Consider the following 12862-nt stretch of genomic DNA (forward strand, 5'->3'; position numbering starts at 1 on the left):
GCTATCTGCCTATTGTCCCTAAGCCTAAAATAATCTCCCAACATTCACAGTGAGACCAACAGAATACCAATAAAATATTATGCTAATGAACCAACCCTAAGGTATTGTTGATAACTTTGAGATGATGTGGATATGTTAACAAACTAACCCTAAGGTGGCATGGATAAGAGTTGGCCTATCTTATACCACCAAAACCCAATAAAAATGAAAACCCAAACAGCTATCCTTAACCCTTTGCCTTCACTTCATCCTGTCCCCTGTACTATTTTAACTGCTAGGGGTCCAAGCTACCCAGTTATTTCCAATTCCCATCTGGGGTTGCAAATGTGTCCCTCCACTTCCACATTCTCTTTGCCACCACTATCTTCCCTCACCACCCCATATCCCCATGCCTAATCATGTTCCTCTGTGTTCTCTGTGCCTTCCTAAAGTATGATTGAAATATTACTCCCTGTTTGCTGCCATCAGTCTTTTCCAAAAAGTATCCAAAAAACTTGATGTTCCTACCCCACCTCAATCTAATTTTCTTAGTCAGAAACTGGGAGCATTAAAACTAAGATTACAATTTCCTCATAGCTAACTCTACCCCTGAATGTGCAAGGTACAATGAATTCAAGGGTAGAAAGCAAGGATAGGGAACTGAAATTTGTGCGCTCTTACAGGAGAATTTTTTTTAATGGGTCACAATAAATCAATGAATAATTCCATAAATTAATTGGCTTCCTATCCTTGGGAAAAACTAGGTAATCACTGTCATTTTTTTCATGGTCAGAATACAAGAGAGAAATTCCAAGGCTATCTAATGGGCTCATTACTTTTTTTTTTTTTTTTTAGGTTTTTGCAAAGCAAATGGGGTTAAGTGGCTTGCCCAAGGCCACACAGCTAGGTAATTATTAAGTGTCTGAGGGCAGATTTGAACTCAGGTCCTCCTGACTCCAGGGGGCCGTGCTCTATCCACTGTCACCTAGCCACCCCTAGACTCATTACTTCTTGTAATTCCTCATTCACCATCCTTACAATACAATCAATAAATGGCTTCTCATTAAAAGAACCCAGTTCCAGTTTCCATAATTTTGAAATGCCATTGGAAATAGGCCAGTGGTTTAAAACTTGGGCTGATGAAAAAGGACCTTCTATACAATGGAGGCCACAATAAGTTTAGTAAGGAGGGGCCTCTGAAGGACCTAGTCATTACTCTTTGCCTAGCTTTCTTCCTTTTTTATTTAGCTTTCCCCCTTAAGTTCAGAGTTTGAAAGATATTGATGGTAGCTCTGGTTTCCCACATGGCTCTCATTATGGTCTTCTAACTAGAACTATTAACAGTGACATTAACTTCCAACATCTTTGTTAAAAAAAAATAACCTGCCTAAGTCAGAGGTTAATAACAGCAAGGGATCAGTAATTATGCTGCAGATCTTTATCTTGGTATCAAATGTGACCCAAGTCCTTAATGTCTCAGGATTCTCAGCCTCTAAATACCTAAACTTGTTCTATAAACATAATGAGGGCAGCATATTAGTCTTGGCCATCTGTGAAAGAAGATGGGGGACAGATGAAACATCTATGAAAGGGATGAGTGCACAAAAGGACACAAGCAAGAGAGGAGTAGAATGAGAGAGCAGAGAATTTTTTTTAAATAACCTTAGCTTGAGTTATCTTTATTTCCATTTCCATCAGCAAGGTTATCTGCAAGGACAATTTTGCAATGAACTTATCTGACATTCGGAAAATCTATATATTTTAAAGTGGCAAGGTGATAGAGCCCTGGGCCTGGAGTCAGGAAGATCTGAATTCAAATCCAACATCAAATCCAACAACTGGACAAGTTACTTAAACTTGGTCTGCCTCAAAGTCTATAAATTGGGGACAATAGTGGCAACTATTTCCCAGGACAGTTGTAAGGAAAAACTAAAATAACGTTTGTAAAACATATAGAACCATAAAGTTCTATAAAAATGCTAATAGTTATTATTGTTGAAGATGTAGTATGCAGAGAGGTCATGTTCTGGTTAACCTTTTCAACAGACTGGCTATCCAAGGCTGAGGGTTGCAGGCCTCACACCCATTAGCGAATTAGGAGGATGTCTACCCCAAGCTTGCGAAGACATCCGCTATTCGAATGGGTTGACGATAATAATTTGTCCCAATGGCCAAAAGGATGAATGAAGCAAGTGCTATGAAGTTCTTTTAGAGAGTGGTCAGATTGCAAAGATACTTAGGTCATTCACTGCAGCCTGGCCCATCATCAGTCATCTTAACTTTTGTCTTGCCACTGAAAGGGGCTGAGTCTGCAAGAGAGCGGGACGTTGATGACTTTGGCCGGCCCCGTCTCACTTCAATCCTCTTTGAAAAATGAAAGATGAACAATAATAATCCCAACAATAAGTTATTATTGTTAACCAAAGTCACTTTGCTGCGTCTGGCACCAGATTTGTCAATATTATGGTCCAGGTTTGTGACTGTAGAGACGTAGAAAAGTCAACAGAAAATGCAATGCAATGATGCCAAGAAATCCCTTTTCCAACATGAGAGGTGTTTAACCATCCATAATTAAGGTGAGAGTAGAACTCTTAAGGAGATTCCTCTGGTGCCTTCTAGTTATCAACCTCGGAATCTTCATATCCCTTAGGTGACTGGTTCCTCTTCCTCATTTTTTCCTGGTATAGTGAAGAAAACTCAGAACTTAGCGTCAGGGGATTTTTTTCAATTTTTCCGTCATTTACTTTGGATAATTACTTCCAAATCTATAAAATGAAAATTCTAACCGTAATCTTGCACTAGGTATAGAATGATGGGTAGACAGTTGACTTTGGAATACAGAAGACCTAGATGGCATTTCTTTTTCTTTTTTTTTATTTCTACATGTTGTCATTTATTAATTTTCAAGATTCCAAGATTCCAATAAACTGAGTATGTATATGTGTGTGTGTGTGTGTATGTGTGTGTGTGTGTGTATATATATATATGACATGCATTTTTAATTGACCTAAATCTGAGCTGGAATAATTCAATAAGTACAGTGAGAATATAGCTCAGATTAGATCCCAAGACATGAGATAATTCAAATATCTATTTGCATTAATTATTCATCAATATATTCACATCCTGGCTTAAAATTCTGAGTTGATTTATTCTTATTTATGGAACTATCAGAAAAGAAAAGCAGCCTGACTCTTTAGAAAAATGGAACAGAGATCCTGCAAATTACTTAATTACCCCCCCAAATAGTATTTATACTATTGTTTCCCTTTTGCTTTTTACTAAACTATTAGAAGAGTCCTACAAATTCTTCCATTTCTGTAGTGAAACTTTAAATACATTTAAACTTCGGAATGTTTATCAAATAATAACAATACACAGCTCAAGAAAATGATTCATTTTATTCCAGTATCTTCAGTTGAATGACATTTATATTGAAGCAAATAAATTTTTAACATTGTATTAATTAGGCATCAATTTTTTTCCAAGTTACTGGTTCTTAATTCACTGAAAAGAATAATATGCTAGAAATCACAAACAGGAGCACAGAAAAGAACATAAAAAATTCAAGTTATTAGGATACAGTAGAAATCCCAGGTCACTTTGCAAGGGAGGCATTTATTTTTCAAACGCCCCAGAAGACTCACTAAGATTATAAATTGAAAAACAGATTTCAAATTTCCTCATTGAGAGTTCCTTACACTGCTAAAATCATATGGCATATAAAAAATACTTTGTAAACTTTATACAAACAAACAAGAAACCTATCTTGAAAGTTCTTGGTCGAGATCAAATAGATTAATGGATTGATCCTTACAAAATTAAGGTATTGTCATTATTTTTCTGCCTCAAACTGGTGAGGTCAATGGTCCCTCAATTTGTAAAGCAAATGAAAATGTTTCCATTTTTTTTAAATTACTAGAATCCATGGGAATCTTTGCTCTAAGACAAACATAAGATATTTTTGGAATGGAATGTTCAATCCTCTTAATTTTCCTATTTTAGGACAGGAAATTCCAGCTGTGATTAGCCCGGGGGAAACTAAGTTTCAGTCTTTTCTTTAAGTCCTATGTATAACCTCAATCAACTTCACTAAGTGCCAAATTCTAATGTCTCAGTGATGAACAGTTATAAGATATGGATGTCAGGACCATCTTGGACACTGCCTCTTTCAATGATTTTGCAGGAGGTCAACTAATTGTATGGATTGTTTCAACATGCTGTTTGGTTTGGTTTGGTTTGGTTTGGTTTTCCATTCTCTCATCATGATGTAGTTAAAGATGAAGGACTTCCAATCCAAAGTTTGCCCTCAATCTTTCTATTGAGATCAATTTAGTATATAATTGAATTTTCTGGATCTAATCTATAAAATGAGTGTTTAGACTAGATCAGATAGAAAGTCTCTTCCAATGCTAAAATCCAATTTACTCCTTTTTGTGCATTTTTGCTGGCCTTGGGAACCAAGGAAGTTACATCTCACAGTATATGGTGTCTGACATTTTCATTTCTACCACTGTAGGATATGTGTTTCCTGCTAATTAGAATTTACATGGTATTTTAATGTTTGCAAAACATTGTACATATATTATCTTACTTGATCTTTAAATACTATTATAGTGTACATGAAATTATTATCCTCAATTTACAGAGGAGGAAACTGAGAAAGTCTGGAGGTGAAATGACTTATCCAGGGTCATATAGCTAGGAAGTATTTGAGGTAGGATTTGAACTCAAGTATCTGAAACTCTAATCTGGTGACCAAACCCATTGCATACACTTACAGTCAAGGGTAGCTGTCATGTATCCCAAGAAGGTAAATCTTATTTTGCATGTGCCCAACAGAATAAGGGTTCCTTTTAAGGTTCAGTTATGTTCTGATGAGGAAAATAAAAACTTTTCTGAGTAAACGGTGGAACAACTTGAGAGCAACTCTCTGGCACAGACTTCTTAATAAGGCCTAGGTTCAAATCCTATCTCTGTCATTTAATATCTGTATGAACTTGGGTGAATCACTTCATCTCTCTTGGAATTAGTTACCTCAACTGTAAAAATAAGATTCTTGGGATAAATGACATTAAAAGTCCCTTTCATCTTTAAATCTATCATTCTATTATAATTAAACTCTTTTTTTTTTAGGTTTTTGCTAGACAATGGGGTTAAGTAGTTTGCCCAAGAGCACACAGCTAGGTAATTATTAAGTGTCTTAGGCTGGATTTGAACTCAGGAACTCCTGACTCCAGGACCAGTGCTTTATCCACTGTGCCACCTAGCCACCCCTATAATTAAACTCTTAACTGAGTTATGATATCCTATGGCCCCATTGTTACCTACAAGTAGGGGAAAAGGTACAAGGTTACCAGGGGAAGGGAGAGAAGAGGTTCTTCACAAAGTAACTAAGAACCAATAAAAAAAAAAAACCACTGAAGCTGAGTAGAGGAAGAAAAGTATCATAGCCTATATCATCAGGGTGATGCAGAAAACTATGGGCGGGTAAAATATTGAAATCAATTGGAAACAAATTTTGTAAATCTTTTGCACTGTTAAAAACAATTTCTTTCTTTCTTTATACCTCTGTTAAAATACTCTGTCCTGACCTTCCATAACCTAGGTCATGCTCTCTTTTTGGTAAGGGTTGTGCAGGCACTGGAAACAACATCTGAGAACACCTATACCAGAATCAGAGACCCTTTGACCCCTCCCAAAAGGCAAACTCTCCCATGGGGGGTCTTGGGGTACTCCCAGGTCACCACCTCTTCCCATGAACCCTGAGGGTGAATTTAAGGAGATTTCTGGAGGAGCTTGGTCTCTCTCTCTCTCTCTCTCTCTCTCTCTCTCTCTCTCTCTCTCTCTCTCTCTCTCTCTCTCTCTCTTTTTCCCCCAGACTTCTGCTGAGCCTGGCAGCTGGCCTGCCCAGATTAATCAGCAATCCACATAGCTTTTTCTTTATTTTCTTCTTAACTTTCCTATTACTTTCTTTTGTGTTGTGACTATTTTTTTTTTAAAAATCTCTATTTTCTTTTTATACTTGCATTCCTGGGTCAAAGAATGATTCTTCACAGAAGAAATGGGCTTTCAAGGGTGTGACCAATGAACCAATCAATAAACATTTATGAAATACCTACTGTCAGACACTCTCTTATTCCCTAAGGATATAAAGAGGGGTAAAAGATATTCCTGCTCTCAAGGAGCTTACAGTCTAATGGAGCAATAACGAACAGGGAGACAGTAAAGCTCAAGCATTGCCTTGAGCTGAACTGGAAAAGGAGAGAAATAGCAGAAGCAAAAAAGGAGCACTAGTTCAGCACAAAACAAAACTGATATATTGAATCCTTTTCATAAACCCAACAATGCTTTGTGGAAATGCCACTGTCCTTCCTTATCTGTTCTGTCCAGGTCAGCTTGCATCCGAGGTCCATAGCACTTGAACTCAAACCTCATTTTCCTGTCCAGCCAATCTGGGTATGTTAAATTTTAGGATTTTTATGTGACATTTGGACTCTACGTTTTGGTACTTATTTGATCTCTACAATGTGGGCTTGTGTTTGGTGACTCACTTCTGAGAGTAATGATTTCTTTGCAGCTGTTAATCACCTGTCATTGCCCAGCATTGAGGACACTACCCCCTATCATCCACCCTCCCTTCCTTGCCATGACAGGAAGAATATTTAAATTCGATCTGATGGAAATCAAGGCTTTCCATGAATCCTGTTGGAAGTAGGTCACCCTGTACTATTCTCCACTGGCATGGATAGCAAATGACTAACTGGAGGAACATCCCAGTTACCCAGCTAGCTAGATGAAAATGTTCCTGTTTGGTAAATAAGCAGCCAAAACATAAACACAAAGAGAGAATGAGGGGCTGCTGGCCAAAATGGCTTTGATTTTATCCAAAAGTGGTTTTCTCTTTTCTCCCAAAGCCTATCTTCTGAATCTCCTCGCACTTCTGTAAAGTGGTTATCCACATGATAAACCCATTGAAGTCTCACTTGAGGAAAAACAAAGAAACATAAAAAGTCTTTGAAAAAGGCAGTGTTATCTGACATCCAGATGTACTGGTAAGAAGATTTTTAAATATGTCTGATTCTATTTCCAACTGTTACCCAAGTGACCTTTGTAAATTGAGATGACTGCATGCATTTAACAAAATCTGACATGGAAGGATATGTGAAATAATATTTTAACTCCATAATATGAAACTATGTATTTATGGATCATTTCATACATTGTAATGAGAAAAGTCATTCTGAAGCCTAGGGTTGCCTGAGCAGAATCCTAATTTGAGACTTGTAAGTCTTGGGGGACTATTTCCCTGCAAAGATTCAGCTGATGCCAAGATACTTATTTGTACTTTGGAATGATGGGGAAGTGGTTTCAGGGCTCATGGAAAAAGAAATCTAGTTATAGAAAGGGGCAGGATAGAGTGCTGCTTGGAGTCAGGAGGACCCGAGTTCAAATCCAACCTCAGACATTTATTTGTTGTATGTCCTTAGGCAAGTCATTTAATCCGGTTTGGTTCATTTTCCTCATCTGTAAAATGAGATGGAAAAGGAAATGGCAAACCACTCACTGAAGTGAAGAAAACTACAAATGACATCATGAAGAATTGGACATGACTGAAGAACAACAACAAAGAACGAGTTGTAGAATACATCCACAGCCCCATTTGTTACTGAGAACTTCTCATATGAAATCTGTCTTTCATTAATCTAGCAATTTTGCTAGTAGAATGGTTAAAACCAGTCAAGCTTGGGAGCAGTGAGCTTCAGTGCACTAAAGTCAACAACATTAAGACAGGCATCCCCTCAAGAATGAATGGGTTGGGCTGTCAAATGCCTAAGGAGGTATAAACTAGTCCAGGTTGGAAATGAAGCAGGTCAAGTTTCCCATGCTGATCTGTTGGGAAATTGGGCCTGTGAGCGATGCTTTCAGTCTGGGTCAGCTGGAAGACTAAAAAAAGTCATTCTTAAAAGGAAATTAAAAAAAAATTCTTTAAGAGGTAGTATGGCATATTTAAGAGAGAGTTAGGGAGCTAAGGAGGTAGTTTGGTAGTGCACTGGATAGAGTACCAGCCCTGGAGTCAGGAGGACCTGAGTTCAAATCCAGCCTCAAAAATTAATAATTACCTAGCTGTGTAACCTTGGGCAAGCCACTTAATCCCACTGCCTTAAAAAAAAAACAACCAAAAAACCCCTATAAGGAGCTAATCTCAGAACAAGGAATACCTGGATTCAGGTCCTTTCCTTTGATTGTGTTACCCTGGGTAATTTTAATACTCTAGGTCATAGTTCAGAAAACTAGTCCCTAGGGCCAAATCTGACCTGCCACTTATAGAACTGATAAACTATCTAGCTTTGGCCTCAGGACTGTTCATAAGATTCAGAGAAGTATTTACCTATGTTGCTAGAAAGAGTTCTTTAGACCAATGAAATCTAAGGTACAAGTAATTAATTCTCTCTATCCCTTTAAGTGGTCCACACTTATGCTCAAGATTCAATGGTTAATTTCCAATGATGAACTTGGGGAGCAATAAATATACTTTATAATCCTTTAAGCCAGCCTCATCCAATCAAGCCCCAATGCATACTAACTTCCATTAAGAAAGCATCTGAAAATCACACTTATTTATTTCTATTCAAAACTGGCAGTCAATGTAGTGGCCAACAACCACAAACCATCTGCCAAACACTTAGCAATATATAAGTATAGATTGCAAGGAGTACATCCATCACAAAATGGGGGAAGATAAGATTCTGGGAGTGATGGGAAGGAAAGAAACAAAGGGACGGATACATTACAGAAATGAGATAGACCAGGCCAATGGAAAATGTGGGCTCATTTCTGCAGAGTAATTTGTATAAGTGCTAGTTATAGCAGAGGCCAAGAGGGCTAGGGAATTAGATAATATCAAGACATTCACATCCTTACTATACAGAATGAAGAAGGCTGGTTATTCCTCACCCTCTTCCTAAACATGCGAGTATTCAAAGAAATGACCTTGGGCTTAGTTTACTTCTGAAGAGATGTGAAACTTTAGCTTGAGTTCAGAGTAGGGGAGAAATGGAGTAACAGTGGTCATTGAAATTTGTGATGACTGAGCAAGAAAATCAAGAATAAAGATGGTTATACTTTTATTAAAGAGACAACAGGAAAGGGGTGGGAGGCAATACACAAGAGATTACTCTATTGCTAAATCCTTCTTGAATGACCCTGGATATCTACTGACTTTGATAAGCTGGCATTTCTATAAATACTCCTTACAATTATTCAGTTTTTTCATAAAGATGACAAAAGAAAGCAACTTTGTTCATCATGTGAAAAGAGAGTAATTGAGGTCCACGCAAAAATGTTTGTAGATTAATGGATAAAGGAGATGAGTTGAAGCCAGGGGTGTACTTGACTCAGGTAAGACTCTGTTAGTTCAAGTTTGGTATTAGAATTAAATAAGCACTCATAGGCAGCTAGATGGCTTGGTGCCTAGAAAGCAATACTGTGGAGTGAGCAAGATTAGAATTTGAACCTTGCTTTAACATTGACAAGCTGACTGGGCAAATTATTCAAATCCTCTGTGCCTCAGTTTCCTATCTATAAAATGATCATAGAACCTATCTCCCATGGCTATTATAAGGACATAATTAATATGTCCAAATCATTATACAAATTTAAATGTACTACATAAATACTACCTATTATAAATTCTAGAGACTAATTCAAAAGTTAGCAAAAGGAGTTTTACTTAGCATAAAGGAGATAAACAACAAGAATGCTAAAGTACCTAGCTTGGGTAGATTCATTCCCCTCACAATTCTGTTCAACAAGGCAAACTGTGGTGATTGGTAGATCCACCAAATCTGAAGGACCCCAACTAGACTTTTTATGCCTTTAGGTAACTATATATAGTGTGAGGATACCAAGAACTTCCTCAACAAGGCAAGCATTAGCCACCTGACCCATTCAAGACCTGAGGATACTTTTGCTGCCTTTTAGAGAGAAGCTGGGGGACATTCTGAGAGAGTGGTCCTATCACTGGTTTCATATATATATATGTATATATATATATATAATTATATATATATATATACATATATTGTGTATGTGTATGGATATATAGAAATTTACACATATATATGCACATGTGTTTATATGTCAGCATGTACAAATATTCATTAACATAAATTTACATATAAGTGGAACCACAGACTTCCTTTTTCTGATTCCATTTCATCCTGATTGGATAGGAAATTCAGAAATTATTTATTTCTCATTAATTAACAAGTTAGAAAAGATCCATAGAAATAGTTGCATACAAATATGGAGATAGGAATTGGTTCCATGATTTCATCAGAAATGTTCAGGTGAAGAAATACATGCTAACAATGCAGCTTGGCACCTTCCTTTCAATAGCATTTTAAGGAACAAAGTAGAAGACTGGGAAATAAAACATTGTATTCAAAATCATTAAGTAAAAATGTAAGAGGAAGGCATAAAATCTAAATTTTCCTGGCTTCAATCTTAGTTTTCTATCTTCAATCAGGGTGCCTCTCCCATTTTTTAGCACTTTAAAATATTCAAAGCACCCCACCTTCAACTAACAATCACCATGTGAGTCATGTATTATCCCATTTTACCAATGAGACTCGAATGACTTTCCAAGGTCACACTGAGAATAAATAATTGTCAGATTTAAGATCTGAATCCAGGCTTTCTGACCTCAATACATAGTAAGCTGAGATCATGAATTATTACTCTGTCTGTTTTAACAGTGCAAGTAAAGACAAGAAAGTTGCCTAACCAAGATCACTCACAGCACTGGGAAGAGAAATAATGAGCCTCAGATAGTTTTCTTCCAACCTGGCTCCTATACATATTGATGGACACCATTCTCCAGGCTATAAACTGGTTTGAAAAGAATTTACCAAATAAAATAGCTTTGGCATAAGAACACAGGAAAACTGAGTTCTAACCCTAGTTTTGCCACTAAATTGTCGTTGATTGTACCTTATCTCTATGGGTCTCATCTCTCAAGCTTCTGTCTATCTCTAAGATAACATCCCTAGATGTTCTCCAAGGTTCCTTTTAGTTATGAAATTTCCTAATTCCCCGATCTCTGCTACCTAGACCTTGACATAACCAGAGTTGACTAAAATGAAGATTTCAACATGCCATCTGTCACATAAATGTATAAAATATTGCAGTGAAATTAGGCTGCAAAACAGGTGAATGATTTCCCCCAGCAGACTGACTAATCAGTGTTCTATGACTGCTCTCTGTTAAAAATGGTGGTCTAGGACCTGAAAAGTGAAACAGAGATTTAGTCACAATTCATCCAAGCTATGCTTGGTAAATAGTCAAGTCACATTCATCCTAGGGGGATGATAGATAAGAGAGGATTTAACAACAGACTTCACACAGGTACAAAATGGATTATTAGAAGGAGGGTGAATTCTATTTCTTCCTAGGTAAGACTATAGGCACCATGGGCTTAAAATGCTATATGTGGAATTGCAGATAGATGGATACACAGTGGATCTGGAATCAATAATCTGGGTTTGAGTCCCAGATTTGACACTACTGGACTTTGTGATTTTGGAAAAAAGCAAAAACATTCATAAAACTTGGTTTCACATTTTTTTAATTGAAATAATTATATTTGAACAATCTACAGAAAAGGACCGTTAAGGCAGGTGGGGAGCAATATAATGAATGAATGAATAAATCTATCCATATATATGCCCACAAACATGCATACACACACACACACACACACACACACACACACACACACATATATATATATGTATATATATATACATATATATATACACATACATATAGCTACATAATACACTTAAGGATACACACTCACATAAATAAATACACATTCATGTTTACATAGATATGTTGTGTAGATATGTATACACAGAGAGCTGCACATATAGAGGTATGCTTATCTCTCTCTATATATCTATATACATATAAACATATGCTTATGGGTATGTATGTGTGCATATTTACATATCTGCACCTATATACCAGAGAGATACACAATACCCATAACACATATGGGATGATCTATATTTCTGTTTGTATGAGTGAATACACATCACAAAAACAACCATAGAAATCATCAAGTCCTCAATCCCCAGATTTTATGGATGATAAAGTTAAGGCTAACCAGAGGTTAAATAGCTGACTCACTGTCACAAGGCAGTTAAGCAGAAGAGATAATATTTGAAGACAAGTCCTCTTACTCCAGATGCAACTGTTCCTTCTATTTTATCATACTGTCTCCTATTTAACTGAACACAGAAAGACTTTGGAATCATTCTGAGTTACCCATTTCCCATTGGCATTCTCACCTCATCTAACAAAATACAAATGATTTAGCTGTGACATAAGGGTTCCCTAAGAAAATTACATCCAATCGAGCTGCAGCTCTGAAGGCTGGTTATCTTTAACCCAGTAGTCTTAAATGAAGAGAATTCAACTGCCTCCCAGACAAAAACTCCCTTGGTAATCCTGATTTATATATATATACAGCTACTGCTGGGCAATCATTTCAAAATAAAAAAAAAGAAAAGAGAAAGAGAAAAACGTAGTCATTTGATTTTAAATGGCACCATTGCAGCTGAGTTGGGAGTAAAATGCACTACTCACATTCGCTCACTTACTCCTCCTCCTTCTCCTCCACTTCCTTTTTCTCCATTCCCCCTGACCCTTTCACGTCCCTCCTTCTAACTCTTTGTCTAGCTCTTAACCTAAATCAAGTCAAGGACAAGGAGAGAAAGAGGGAAAATCACCACCCATGAGTGTAAACATTCACAGCTTGCTTTAGATGGTGGCTGTGATCTCTTGTGTTACCATACAAAAGCTCATAGTTTCTGTC

At 37.0% G+C, this 12862-nt stretch overlaps 1 protein-coding gene across 4 annotated transcripts in view; it reads right to left on the reverse strand.

Moving 5' to 3' along the window:
- Positions 1–12862, reverse strand: part of ASTN1 (astrotactin 1) — a 494085-nt gene that overhangs the window by 308119 nt on the left and 173104 nt on the right. The window lies entirely within an intron of this gene.

The sequence above is a fragment of the Macrotis lagotis genome, chromosome 2, assembly GCF_037893015.1.
Source record: "Macrotis lagotis isolate mMagLag1 chromosome 2, bilby.v1.9.chrom.fasta, whole genome shotgun sequence".
In the NCBI taxonomy this organism is placed as follows: Eukaryota; Metazoa; Chordata; class Mammalia; order Peramelemorphia; family Peramelidae; genus Macrotis; species Macrotis lagotis.